Source organism: Manis javanica, chromosome 2 (assembly GCF_040802235.1).
Source record: "Manis javanica isolate MJ-LG chromosome 2, MJ_LKY, whole genome shotgun sequence".
Classification (NCBI taxonomy): domain Eukaryota; kingdom Metazoa; phylum Chordata; class Mammalia; order Pholidota; family Manidae; genus Manis; species Manis javanica.
In genome coordinates this window covers 84,985,311-85,000,442 of record NC_133157.1, presented here as the reverse complement: position 1 = coordinate 85,000,442, position 15,132 = coordinate 84,985,311, and positions in this window count along the sequence as shown.

Here is a 15,132-nt window from a genome sequence, read left to right as displayed (position 1 = left end):
TAAAGCCACAAACACAGTCCCCACCCCCGCCCAGCACATGCTACCTAATTTCCTCCTCAGTCTTTAAAACTGTAACACCTTCCATATTTTGCCCACTTACTGGTTTATTGTCTTTCTTACTCTCCTAGAATGTTAGGTCTTTGAGGACATGGGGCTCCAGCTACAGAGTTTACCATGTCCCTAAAGGCTACTGCAGTAGCTGCCACAGTTCTGAGTTAAACTACAGTCCTTGTTCAACAACAGACCCTACAAAGTCCCTCCTATAATTACTCCCACTTCACAGATGAGAAAACTAAGACCCTGCAAAGCTAAAGCCTTGCTAGACAGACCAGTGCAAGTGAGGAAGAGAGCTGACCAGGGACTCCTGAGCCTCGAGGCTTAAGCACTACTGATGGGAACTGTTTCCATTGCTCCCAGTTGGGTCACCCCGTGGAGAGTTATGAAGCAATGCACCCTATTGAGATCCAGGTGCCCCTCTGGATTCTGTCAGGATAAAAAGGCAAACGTGACCACAGTCACTGACATGACGAATCTTAAATTGATTTTTTTATAGCTCTCTATAAACATACCTGTAAGTGTAAAGACATATAAATGTGAGCATTTTCGTTGTATTTTGCTTTACTTTTTATTAGGCAGAAATTGCAAACACACAAATATAGCATAGAATCATGAGCCCCTATGTATCCATCATCCAGTTCCAATAATTGGTAACATTTCCCCAGTTCAGTTTCAGCTGTACCCCCACCTCCAGTGTTTAGTTGTTTGCCGGTGTATTTTAATACCAGTCCCAGACATCACCCATTTCATCTGCAGTACTTCAGTATGCATCTCTGAGAGGACGTGTTAAGCCTGACCACCCTGAAGAACTGAAGGTAATTCTTTCATATCCCATAATACCCAATTCATACTCAGATCCTCCTGACTGTCCCCCAAAATTACTGTATTTTTATTTTATCTTAATTTTTGATGCAAACATGTCTATAATTATTCAAAACAAAAAGCTGCAAAAATTATTTCTATTTTAAGAAGAAATACATTAGATAAATTTAGATGCACAACTAAATATTAAAATATGGAATATAACGCATCATTTTTTAAAAAGGAATAAATGAAGCAAAATGGGACTCAGAGGGATGAACAGATGAGGAAAGATGTCCTGGAGGGGGTGGCATTTCAATTCAGCCTTAAGGATAGGATTTCAGCAGCTAGAGATTGTGGGAAGGGCATTGTATAGAAGGAAGAGCCTGAGCTAAGTCACAGAGGATAAGACAGTGGGAGTGTGTCTGAAAAATGAGGGGCCCATTTGGTTGGAGCAGATGCCACCTGTGAGCCTCGGTTCTCAGAGTGTGAGCCAGGGATGAGGAGCTTCAGCATCACCTGGGAAATTGCTGGGGGTGTAAACTCACAGTACCCCAGCCCCACTGAGTCGGAATCTCTGGATGTGAGTCCCAGGAATCCACTTTAATAAGCTCTGTAGAGGATGCTAAGCTCCTGAAAGTTTATGAAGTCTATTCAGGGCACACTGGAAGAAGGGGACCTTGAAAACTAGCCTGAAGATGATGGCCTTCCTTGTTTGCTGAAGCTGGGAGGCCCTCTTGAGGACTGTGGAATAGGTACCTGATCATGCCTGTGTTTCAGAGCCAGGCAGGACACCGACAGGTGTGGAAACACCGCAGTGCAGCAGGAGGGTGGCAGGGAGCCTGTGGTGGTGGGAACAGAATTAAAGCTGCCTGTTGGGCATGTTCCCCAGCTTAGTCACTCTTGAGGCCCCCATAACCCACTTTCCTTCTGGAGGAACCATCCCTGACTCACAGGCATTCTGCTTCATGTGGAGTTGCCTCCCGCTGGGCCAGGGCTGAACATGTGACTCACACTGCCCAGGAAGAGCACACCTCCTGGCCACAGTGATGGGGTAGGGGCAGTCAAAACAGAACTGGGGAAGTGCTACCAATTGTTGGCACTGGGTGATGGATACATGGGGGTTCATGATTCTATGCTATATTTGTGTGTTTGTAATTTCTGCCTAATAAAAAAGTAAAGCAAAACACAACAAAAATGCTCATATTTATATATGTCTTTAAACTTATAGGTATGTTTATAGAAAGCTATAAAAAAATCAGTTTTAAAATTCTTCATGTCAGGGACTGTGGTCATGTTTGTCTTTTTATCCTGACAGAATCCAGATCAAAATCTGTTAGATGTTGTAAGGCTTTGTCTGAAACTTCCAAGAGCAGACATGAGAGGTGCTTTCCCACGGGAAATGTGCCTCCTTCTTGCATGTCGGGTAGGGGGTGTAGAGACCTTTCTGACAAGGAGCAATAGAGCAGAGGGCAGCGCCAAAGAAGGAAGTGGATGAAGTCAAGACTGGTTACATCATTGCAGCCCTGGATCAAGCTGTACCTAAAGCTGAACCTATTCCCCAAATTTTCAGTTCTGAAAGGCTTTCATGCTCAGGCAACTGGAACCAGGTTTTTTTGCATGCCAAACGGCCTAAAGTCAGCCAAGGCAGTGGCCTTGATGAGGGCACCACAGATTCACAGGGCATCAGCAGGCTTTGGGTTGTTGTTGAGAAGCGGGGAGACCAGGGAAGACAAAGGAGACTGTCAGTGCCACAGGCTGGATTCCCGGAGAAGCAGACTCCGAGGAGGCTTATGGGGGTGCTTCCAGGGTCCCCACCCACAGGAGAGGGGAATAAGGGACCCTGTGCAGAGATAACTTGAACTGCCATGCTGCCGGTGCCCTGGGGAGCTGAGGATGGCAAGGAGGCCAGGGCTTTACACCCACCTGCTGACCAGCCACCAGATGCAGGCTGCCACCAGGAGAGGGGCATGACCTAGGGGGAGGTGTGCGACCTCCAAGGAGGGATGGAGCTGAGCCATCAGCCACTAACAGTCCCACCGCTGGGGAGGAGCTCTGAATCTGGGGGTAACTGCCCAGCATTCCCAACAGGTTTCCTGCACTGGTGAGTGGCTGCAAGGGGACAGATGCCTACAACTGAAAGGAGGGAGTGAGGAGGAGTAGACGGAGGCATGAGCAGGATGAATTCACTCCTGAACTGGTGGCATTTAAATTGAGCAGATGTTTCCAGAGGTCCAGAAAGACATCAATCTTGGAATCATCAGAATAGAAACCGTAATTGTTGAGCACCTGTCAAGAAAGTGTAGATAGAGAGATATGAGGAAAGACGGAGCCTGAGGTGTCCCTACTTAGGGAGCAGAGAGACGGAAAGGAACTCATGAGGGGCTATGAGAAGCTGTGGAGGGGCTGGCAGAATCTGGGGTGTTGCAAATTCCAGGGTAATAGTGATCATGGCAAATGGTATAGACTTCTCAGTCTGTGCCAGGCTGAGAACATTTACTGTATCCATTCTTATGTTAAATCATTTCTGGATAGGGAACTTGAACAAGGGGATGATGGCCTATGAGTTGAATGAGGGTTCTTCAGTTGATGAGCAGTTGAATGAGGGAAAGAATATGGAATCTGGCCATAAGACAGGTGTACTTGGAGCATGTGTATTTGCTGACAAAAACATGAAAGTCATCAAAAAGGAGAGTGTATGTTTGCTGAATAAATTGTATCCCTGCTCTCTAGGTTCCTTTATTTTTTTTATTTTTTATTTTTTGAGAGGGCATCTCTCATATTTATTGATCATATGGTTGTTAACAACAATAAAATTCTATATAGGGGACTCAATGCACAATCATTAATCAACCCCAAGCCTAATTCTCAACAGTCTCCAATCTTCTGAAGCGTAACGAACAAGTTCTTACATGGTGGACAAATTCTTACATAGTAAATAAGTTCTTACATGGTGAACAGTGCAAGAGCAGTCATCACAGAAACTTTTGGTTTTGTTTTTTTTTTTTTGTAGATAATTATTTTTTATTGAAGGGTAGTTGACATACAGTATTACATTAGTTTCAGGTGTACAACACAATGACTCAACATTTATATACATGATCATTCTAGCTACCAGCTATCACCATACAAAGTTGTTACAATATTTTGACTATATTCCTTATGCTATACATTACATCCCGGTTACTTATTTATTTTACAATTGGAAGAGTCTTGATTACTTGATTACTTGATTACTTGATTACAAATTGTCTTGATTACTGTAGCTTTAGTAGTAGAGCTTGAAGTTGGAAAGTGAGATCCCCCCAGCTTTATTCTTCCTTCTGAGGATTGCTATGGCTATTCAGGGTCTCTTGTGGTTCCATATGAATTTTAGAACAATTTGCTCTAGTTCGTTGAAGAATGCTGTTGGTATTTTGATAGGGATTGCACTGAATCTGCAGGGCATCTCTCATATTTATTGATAAAATGGTTGTTAACAACAATAAAATTCTGTATAGGGGAGTCAGTGCTCAATGCACAATCATTAATCCACCCCAAGCCTTAATTTTCGTCAGTCTCCAATCTTCTGAAGCATAACAAACAAGTTCTTACATGGAGAACAAATTCTTACATAGTGAATAAGTTACATGGTGAACAGTACAAGGGCAGTCATCACAGAAACTGTCGGTTTTGATCACACATTATGAACTATAAACAATCAGGTCAAATGTGAATATTTGTTTGATTTTTATACTTGATTTATATGTGAATCCCACATTTCTCCCTTATTATTATTATTATTATTATTATTATTTTAAATAAAATGCTGAAGTGGTAGGTAGATGCAAGATAAAGGTAGAAAACATAGTTTAGTGCTGTAAGAGGGGAAATGTAGATGATTAGGTGTGTGCCTCTAGATTAAGTATTAATTCAAGCTAGACAAGGGCAACAAAACATTCACAGATGCAGAAGATTTCTCTCAAAACAGAGGGGGTGAGGTTCTAAGCCTCACCTCTGTTGATCCCCAATTTCTCACCTGATGGCCCCCCTGCAACTGTGCCTGTCTTAGGTTGTTCCTCCCTTGAGGAATCTTACCCATCTCTGGCTAACCAGTCATCTTCCTGGGCCATACAGGGAGATGTAAAGTTGGTAACTGAGAGAGAAGCAATATTGTTTGAAAAGGTTAGCTTTTTACTTCTTTGCAGATTTATGCCCTGTGGCTTCTATGCCCTGCATTTGTCTTGAGGTATTTTTACCACTGGGAAGAATTATGATACTCGGTAATTTCGATATGAGGCACGAATTCTACTTAAGGGTTGTAATTAGGAAAGGTTCCTTTATTTTTAATAGTTCATTGTTATATAATTCACCTACCATACAATCCCCCTATTTAAAGTATACAAATCAGTGGTTTCTCGTACATTCAAGGCTTTGCAACCATCAACACAGTCAACTTGAGAACACCTTTGCCACCATTGTATCTTTCTCATCTTCCCCATGCCCCAGCCCTAGGCAACAGTTAACCTACTTTCTGCTTTCTTCTGGATGTTTCATATGAATGGACTGGTGTGACTGGCACGCATCAGCTTTATTTTCCCACTCAAAATGTTTTATTAGTGAACTACCATAATAACTTTTTTATTGTATACATTCTTATTTTTTATTAAGGTATCATTGATATAGACTCTCATGAAGGTTTTACAAGAAAAACATTATGGTTACTACATTCACTGTTATTATCCAGTCCCTGCCCATACCCCAATGCAGTCACTGCCCATGAGTGTAGTAAGATGCCACAGAGTGCCTATTTGTCTTCTATGAGCTACACTGTTTTCCCCATGACCCCACACACACCATGTGCACTAATCATATACCCCTCAATCCCCTTCTCACTCCCTCCCCTCCTGCCCTTCCCCACCCCTCCCCTTTGGTAACCGCTAGTCCCTTCTTGGAGTCTGTGAGTCTGCTGCTATTTTGTTCCTTCAGTTTTGCTTTGTTGTTATACTCCACAAATGAGGGAAATCATTTGTTATTTGTCTTTTTCTGCCTGACTTATTTCACTGAGCATAATACCCTCTAGCTCCATCCATGTTGTTGCAAATGGTAGGATTTGCTTCTTCCTTATGGCTGAATAGTAGTCCATTGTGTATATGTACCACATCTTCTGTATCCATTCTTCTACTGATTGACACCTAGGTTGCTTCCATAACTTGGTATTGTAAATAGTGCTGCAATAAACATAGGGGTGCATATGTCTTTTTGAATATGAGAAGCTGTTTTCTTTGGGTAAATTCCTAGGAGTGGAATTCCTGGGTCAAATGATATTTCTACTTTTAATTTTTTGAGGAAACTCCATATTGCTTTCCACAATGGTTGAACTAGTTTACATTCCCACCAGCAGTGTAGGAGGGTTCCCCTTTCTCCACATCCTCACCAGCATTTGTTCCTAGTCCTTTCTATGCTGGCTATCCTAACTGGTGTGAGGTGATATCTCATCGTGGTTTTAATTTGCATTTCCCTGATAATTAGCAATGTGAGGCATCTTTTCTTGTGCCTGTTAGCCATCTGAATTTCTTCTTTGGAACAGTGTCTGTTCAGATCCTCCACCCTGAGGCATGTGAGCTCCTTATATATTTTGCCTGTTAACCCCCTTATCAGATATGTCACTTACAAATATATTCTCCCATACTGTAGGATGCCTTTTTGTTCTGCTGATGGTATCCTCTGCTGTACAGAAGATTTTTAGCTTGGTGTAGTGCCATTTGTTCATTTTTTATTTTGTTTCCCTTGCCCAAGGAGATGCATTCAGGAAAAAGTTGCTCGTGTTTATATTCAGGAGGTTTTTGCCTATGTTTTCTTTTAAGAGTTTTAGGTTTCCTGACTTACATTCAGGTCTTTGATCCATTTTGAGTTTACTTTTGTGTATGGGGTTAGACAATAATCCAGTTTCATTCTCTTGCAAGCTGTCCAGTTTTGCCAACACTAGTTGCTGAAGAGGCTGTCATTTCCCCATTGTATGTCCATGGCTCCTTTATCATATGTTAATTGACCGTATATGCTTCAGTTTATATCTGGGCTCTCTAGTCTGTTCCATTGGTCTATGGGTCTGTTCTTGTGCCAGTACCAAATTGTCTTGATTACTGTAGCTTTAGTAGTGGAGCTTGAAGTTGGAAAGTGAGATCCCTCCAGCTTTATTCTTCCTTCTCAGGATTGCTATGGCTATTCAGGGTCTCTTGTGGTTCCATATGAATTTTAGAACAATTTGCTCTAGTTCGTTGAAGAATGCTGTTGGTATTTTGATAGGGATTGCACTGAATCTGCAGATTGCTTTAGGCAGGATGGCCATTTTGACAATATTAATTCTTCCTATCCATGAGCACAGGATTTGTTTCCATTTATTGGTTTCTTCTTTAATTTCTCTCATGAGTGTCTTGTAGTTTTCAGGGTATAGGTCTTTTACTTGCTTGCTTAGGTTTATTCCTAGGTATTTCATTTTTTTGATGCAATTGTGAATGGAATTGTTTTCCTGATTTCTGTTTCTGATACTTCATCATTAGTATATAGGAATGCCACAGATTTCTGTGTATTAATTTTGTATCGTGCAACTTTGCTGCATTCTGATATTAGATCTAGTAGTTTTGGAGTAGATCTTTAGGGTTTTTTATGTACAATATCAAGTCATCTGCAAACAGTGACAGTTTATTTAACTTTTTCCTTGCTAATCTGGATGCCTTTTATTTCTTTGTGTTGTCTGATTTCCATGGCTAGGACCTCCAGTACTATGTTAAATAACAGTGGGGAGAGTGGGCATCCTTGTCTTGTTCCTGATCCTAAAGGAAAAGCTTTCAGCTTCTTGCTGTTAAGTATGATGTTGGCTGTGGGTTTGTCATATATGGCCTTTATTATGTTGAGGTACTTCCCCTCTATACTCATTTTGCTGAGAGTTTTTATCATGAATGGATGTTGAATTTTGTTGATTGCTTTTTCAGCGACTATGGAGATGATCATGTGATTTTTGTCCTTTTTGTTGATATGGTGAATGATGTTGATGGATTTTTGAATATTGTACCTCCTTGCATCCCAAGAATAAATCCTACTTGACCATGGTGGATGATCTTTTTTATGTATTTTTTAATTTGGTTGGCTAATATTTTGTTGAGGATTTTTGCATCTATGTTCATCAGGGATATTGGTCTGTAATTTTGTTTCTTTATGGTGTCTTTGCCTGCTTTTGGTATTAGAGTGATGCTGGCCTTGTAGAATGAGTTTGGAAGTATTCCCTCCTCTTCTACTTTTTGGAAAACTTTAAGGAGGATTGGTATTACTTCTTCACTAAATGTTTGATAAAATTCAGCAGTGAAACCATCTGGGGGAGGGGTTTTGTTCTTAGGTAGTTTTTTGATTACCAATTCAATTTCATTGCTCATAATTGGTCTGTTTAGATTTTGTTTCTTCCTGGGTCAGCCTTGAAAGGTTGTATTTTTCTAGAAAGTTGTCCATTTCTTCTAGGTTATCCAGTTTGTTAGCATATAGTTTTTCATAATATTCTCTAATAATTCTTCATATTTCTGTGCTATCTGTACTGATTTTTCCCTTTTCATTTCTGATTCTGATTATGTGGGTAGACTCTCTTTTTTCTTGATAAGTCTGGCTAGGGTTTTATCTAGTTTATTTATTTTCTTGAAGAACCAGCTCCTGCTGTCATTGATTCTTTCTATTATTTTATTCTTCTTGATTTTATTTATTTCTGCTCTAATCTTTATTATTTCCCTCCTTCTACTGACTTTGGGCCTCATTTGTTCTTCTTTTTCTAGTTTCACTAATTGTGAGTTTAGACTGTTCATATAGGATTGTGCTTCTTTCCTGAGGTAGGCCTGTATTGCAGTATATTTTCCTCTTAGCATGGCCTTGGCTGCGTCCCACAGATTTTGCAGTGTTGAATTATTGTTGTCATTTGTCTCCATATATTGCCTGATCTCTGTTTTTACTTGGTCATTCATTCATTGGTTATTTAGGAGCATGTTTTTAAGCCTCCATATGTTTGTGGGATTTTTCATTTTCTTTGTGTAATTCATTTCTAGTTTTATACCTTTGTGGTCTGAGAAACTTGTTGTTACAATTTCAATCTTTTTGAATTAACTGAGGCTCTTTTTGTGGCCTAGTATATGATCTATTCTTGAAAATGTTCCATGTGCACTTGAAAATAATGTGTATCCTGTTGCTTTTGGATGGAGTTTTCTGTAGATGTCCATTAGGTCCGTATGTTCTAATACGTTCTTCAGTGCCTCTGTGTCCTTACTTCTTTTCTGTCTGGTTGATCTATCCTTTGGAGTGAGTGGTGTGTTGAAGTCTCCTAAAATGAATGCATTGCATTCAAATCCCGCTTCAATTCTATTAGGATTTGTTTTACATATGTAGGTGATCCTGTGCTAGGTGCATAGATATTTATAATAGTTATATCCTCTTGTTGAACTGACCCCTTTACAATTATGTAATGTCTTCTTTGTCTCTTGTGACTTTCTTTGTTTTGAAGTCTATTTTGTTTGATACACGTACTGCAACTCCTGCTTTTTTCTTCCTATTAGTGGCATGAAATGTCTTTTTCCATCCCTTCACTTTTAGTCTGTGTATGTTTTGGGTTTGAAGAAAGTCTCTTGTATGCAGCATATTGATGGGTCTTGTTTTTTTTTTTATCCATTTAGTGACTCTATGTCTTTTGATTGGTGCATTCAGACCATTTACATTTGGGATGATTATCGATAGGTATGTACTTATTGCCATTGCAGGTTTTAGATTTGTGGTTACCAAAGGTTCAAGGGCAATTCCCTTACTCACTAACAGTCTAGTTTAACTCACTTAGTATGCTATTACAAAGACAACCTAAAGGTTCTTTTTTTCCCCTCCTTTTTCTTCCTCCTTCATTCTTTATATAATAGGTATCATATTCTATACTCTTTGTCTATCCCTCAATTGACTTTGGGGATAGTTGATTTCATTTGGCATCTATTTAGCAATTAACTGTTCTGCTTTCTTTACTGAAGCTTTATTTCCCCTGGTGACAGTTATTTAGCCTTAGGAACAGTTCCATCTATAGAAGTCCCTCCAAAATACACTGTAGAGATGGTTTGTGAGAGGTAAATTCTCTCAGCTTTTGCTTATCTGGAAATTGTTTAATTCCTCCTTCAAATTTAAATGATAATCTTGCTGTGTACAGTATTCTTGGCTCGAGGCCCTTCTGCTTCATTGCATTAAATATATCATGCCACTCCCTTCTGGCTTGTAATGTTTCTGCTGAGAAGTCTGATGATAGCCTGATGGGCTTTCCTTTGTATGTGATCTTTTTTCTCTCTCTGGCTGCTTTGAAAAGTGTGTCCTTATCCTTGATATTTGTCATTTTAATTATTATATATCTTGGTGTTGTCTTCCAAGGGTCCCTTGTGTTGGGAGATCTGTGCACCTCCATGGCCTGAGAGACTATCTACTTCCCAAGATTGGGGAAGTTTTCAGCAATTACCTCCTCAAAGACACTTTCTATCCCTTTTTCTCGCTCTTCTTCTGGTACCCCTATAATATGGGTATTGTTCCATTTGGATTGCTCACAGAGTTCTCTCAATATTCTTTCATTCTTAGAGATTTTTTTTTCTCTCTGTGCCTCAGCTTCTTTGTATTCCTCTTCTCTAATTTCTATTCCATTTACCGTCTTTTCTACAACATCTAGTCTGCTTTTAAATCTCTCCATTGTATGTTTCATTTCAGATATGGAATTTCTTAATCATTGAGTCTTCATCCTAAATTTGTCCCTGAGTTATTGAATATTTTTCTGTACCTCCAAGAGCATGTTTATGATTTTTATTTTGAACTCTCTTTTGAGAAGATTGGTGAGTTCAGTTTCACTTGGTCCTTTTTCTGGTGTTTGTGAGATTTTGGGTTGAACCAGGTTCCTTTGACATTTTGTATTTGTATGTGGTGCCCTCTAGTGCCTAGAGCCTCTAGTCTTTGGAGCTGCTCTGCCCTGAAGCAATGTCGGGGGTTGCAGGGGACCGGCGCTGGTGCCTGGGGGGAGGAAAGAGCTGTTTCCTGCTTCCCGGCTGCAGTGCCTTTCTACCCTGTCAGAACCAGTGGGCCAAGCACACAGGTGTAAGCATCTGTGTTTTGTATTTGTAGCTGCCATAGGCAGGGCCTCCCTCTGGCTGGCCTAATGCCAGGGCAGGGACTGCTGGTTTATGAGCTGGTGACAGCAGGCAGGGAGGAAGGCGCAGCTGACTGCATATCACAGTAGGGGGCCTTGGAGCTGAGTAACCAGCCAGGGTGATGGATCGCCTGAAGCTCTTGAAAAACCCCAGCCTTCTGGGTAGAGCACACCCAGACAACCTTGTCCACCTAACCCTTTTCCCGAGCAGCAAGCTCCATAAAATCCCCGCCTCTTCAGCAGCCTTCTTGCTGCTAGGAAGCATCTCAGACTGCCCACCTTTCCTTTGTCCCAGAGCAGCTGCATGTGGATCCCTGTCCTCCACAATGGTTGGATTCTCAGTCTCTCCAAGTATTCCACCTGTCTTAGCTTTCCAACCCCTCTAATCTCCAGAGCACCATGCAATGTAGGTTTGTGTTCCCAAAGCAGATGTCCAGGTTTGGGTGTTCATCAGTCATAGGCTTCCATTGCCTCCCACTCCGTTTCTCTTCCTCCCGCTGGTGAGCTGGGGTGGGGGAAGGGCTTGAGTTCCACTGGATCAAGGCTTTGTTATGTTACCCTGTTTCATGAGGTCCGCTCTGTTCTCCAGGTGTATGCAGTCTGGCACAGCATTCTTTCCTTTTGGTCTTTTAGGATTAGTTGTATTAACTATATTTTCATATTATATGTGGTTTTGGGAGGAGTTCTCTTTCTCACCTCTCTCGCTACCATCTTTAATCCTCACCATAAGAATTATTTTTTTAATGAGGACTTATTCCTTTTAAGGCCAACCAAGATTCACTGTCGACCTCACCATGTTGCTTATCACTGATCAGCTGATGGACATTTGGGTTGTTTCTATTTTTTGGTGATTATGAATAACACTGCCATAATCATTCATGTACCAGTTTTTGCATGGGCGTATTTTTTTATTTCTCTTGGGTATATACCTAGAAGCAGATTTGCTGCATCATGTGATAATCTACATTTAACTGTTTGAGGAGAGAGGTATACAGGGAAAGAGGGGGTGTATCCAATATGAAAAAAAAAGGTTAATAATAGAACCAAACAGAAGATTATCCTAAGGAATGACCTAACCTCTGAGATTCTAATTCTTTGGCACTGAAGAGATGCCCCTGTTTGGTTCTCAGAGTAGCCATCGGTTTAGCCATATCCCCAGAGCTTCCCATCACCTCCTGTTCTTGGATGTGGGAGAGGAAAGGAGGAACAGGTAGGTCTGTTGATCCCAGTAATGTATGTATTTTGCTTGCAAAGAGCATTATAAAGCTTATGATAAAGTTGGAGCTGGATTTGATTTAACCAGTATATATCCAAATCTTTTTGTGTTTCTTGTGGGAGATAAAGAGGGAACACATGATGTATAATGCTGTATATTGGATGACTCTTTAGCTTACTGTTAAGCTCAGGAAGCATTAAGCAGACCTAGACATTCAGAGGCAGAAAGGATCACTGTGAGCTGGCAGGGTTATTTTGGTAGTTCTGTGCAGGAAGGAACTAGTTTTGAGATGACCTGTCTAGCAGATTACCACTCTACCAATGGCCACCTTATGAATCAATGTCCAGAATGGGATGGGAGTGGGAGGAAATAGTGTTAAAAATAGAGTTGACATCAATGCCAGATACTGTGCCTTACATGCATTCACACTCTCAAATAACCCTTAGAGCAAACCTGGGGTGAGAGAATATGTCTCATTACATGACTGGACTAAGCTGAGTGTGTCAGTTTGGATTCAGTCAGAGAGGAAGAGCCAATAAAAGAGATTAGATAGATGATAATAGATAGGTAGTTAGGTAGGTAGATAGATAGATAGATAGATAGATAGATAGATAGATAGATAGATAGATAGACAGATGATAGGTAGGTAGATATGGATATATGGATTTATTACAAAAAAATTGGCTTATGCAATTGTAGGGGCTGGCTAAGAAAGTCCAAGGTCTCAGACAGGAAGGGAAGATCATGGTCAGGCTGGAAGCATGAGCTGAGCTTGTTCACAGGAAATAATCTCTAACCTCATGGAAAACCTGTACCCTCATTTAAAGGCCTTCCACCTGATAGTGTCAGCCTACACATAACCATCTCCTTTTTAACCAATTTACAGGTGATCGATGAGGGATTTTAATCACATTTGCAATATTCCTTCACAGCAGCACCTGTGTTGGTGCTTGACTGAATCCCCAGGCATTGTGTGCGTGCTCCACAGTGGCTGCTGCTTCCCTTCCAGCCTCCAGCTGGAAAGAGAATAACTGTGACCAGGAATGCAGCATGAAGAGAATGCTGGGGACTGTAGCTGAGCTGGCCAAGGAGACATGTCAGAGGCAACCCAGGGAAGTTAGTGACTTTGTTCATCAAGCAAAAAGAGGTTTGTTACAAAATGATGAATGAGTGAGAATAATAACCAAATTATTGAAAAGGCTGGAGTAAAAACTGTGGGCTCAGTTTTGCAAAGCAATGCCAGTGTCACAGAAGGAGACTTCCAAGAGGGTTTCTGCTTCTTTTTAGGTCAAGAAGCCACAAACTGGAAAGTTCTTGTCATCCCCTATACCCAGCCACCAACACCAGGCTTCCCTCAGGAAACACCAGAAGTGACACAAACGTGGCCCCAACATGCTACTGCTTTCTATTTCTCAGCATCAACAAAGGGGTGGGACATTGTCACATCCTCACCCTAGCGGCAAGGGAGTCTGGAAAATATTTTAGCCCCTCACATCTGAGATGTAAGATGTTGGGCCATGATCCACTAATATGCAAGGTCCCTCAGCCACTGGAGAGCAAAGCCAGGAGTCAAATGCAGGTCATACTCATAATCCCCCAGGACACTTCCTCCCATGATTCAGAATGGTCTTTCTTAACCTTTTCATATATGAGTCTCTTTCCTGTCTGGGACTTGTCTAGAAATATGTCTGGCCTGTACCACCTAAGGTTGCATTTACCTATTAGGCCCACAGTTCCCCTTGCTGTCATTGCTGCAGGATTTTCTGAAGCAGCTGCATCGGGGGAAATAAAACCAACCACCTGTGTTTCTAGCCCATCCACACTACCTCAGGCAGCATTGGAAGGCTGCAGCACACAGAGCTCTACTTTTTTTCCTGAGCCAGCCACTTCAAAATGCCTTTGCTTATGGCAGCTAGCAAAGCAGTTACGGGCAATTAAACCCAGCAGTCTTAGCAGTGCTTGGAATCATATGAAGAATTTGAGGCAGGGGAGGGAGCTTCTGGCAATAACAACAGGAAATATCTGCAATGAGAATCAAACCTTCCTTGGATGGTCTCTGTGTCCTAGTCACATCAGTTCTCCTCCCCAAATACCTAAATAAATGCCAGTGAACAAGCCTGGGTCAGCTTCTGGGCAGGTGCCCTGATTCAGCAGCACAACACTCAAAGGACGGTGACAGCCGCTGTGGGCAGTTCATGAATGAAGATAGACTTATGCATGAGTCAGGGCTTCTTCACAGCCATTAGGCACTTGGAAATAGATATTTTAGAGTCTCTAAAGACAACCTGATCAGCGATCTAGCAAACATCCCCAATATCCAAGTTCTGGGTAAGTGAATTTAACTCCAAAATTTGCAAATATAAACTAATGGATTTATATATAAATCCATTATTATATGCAAATATAAACTAATGACACAATTGTACAACTTTTTTCTAAGGAAGAATCCCTGTGAAGGATAACCTTTCACTCTATAATTTGTTTAAGGAATACCACACATACATATATTTGGCTGTACACATAAAAAAGGTCTGATCAGTGATACAGCAAAACCCATACCCATATTTATTTTTGACAATTTGATTATCTGGAAGATTTAAAAAATCCTGATGGGTCTGCAGAGACCATATGTTTACTGACATTGAAAAAAGTTCATGGCCTATTAATCAATTAAAAAGCAGATTACAAAAAAAGTAGGTATGTTGTAATCCTGTTTCTGAAAGAAAAGTGTCTTTATGTAAGAGCAGAAGGAAAGTCAGAGAGGGTATGCATTTATTATGGTATTCATACAAATAGTATTAAATATTATTTATTGATATTAATATAATAGTACTTAATAACTATTTTACATTATTACTCGATGTTGCTTTATTCATCATTTTATGTC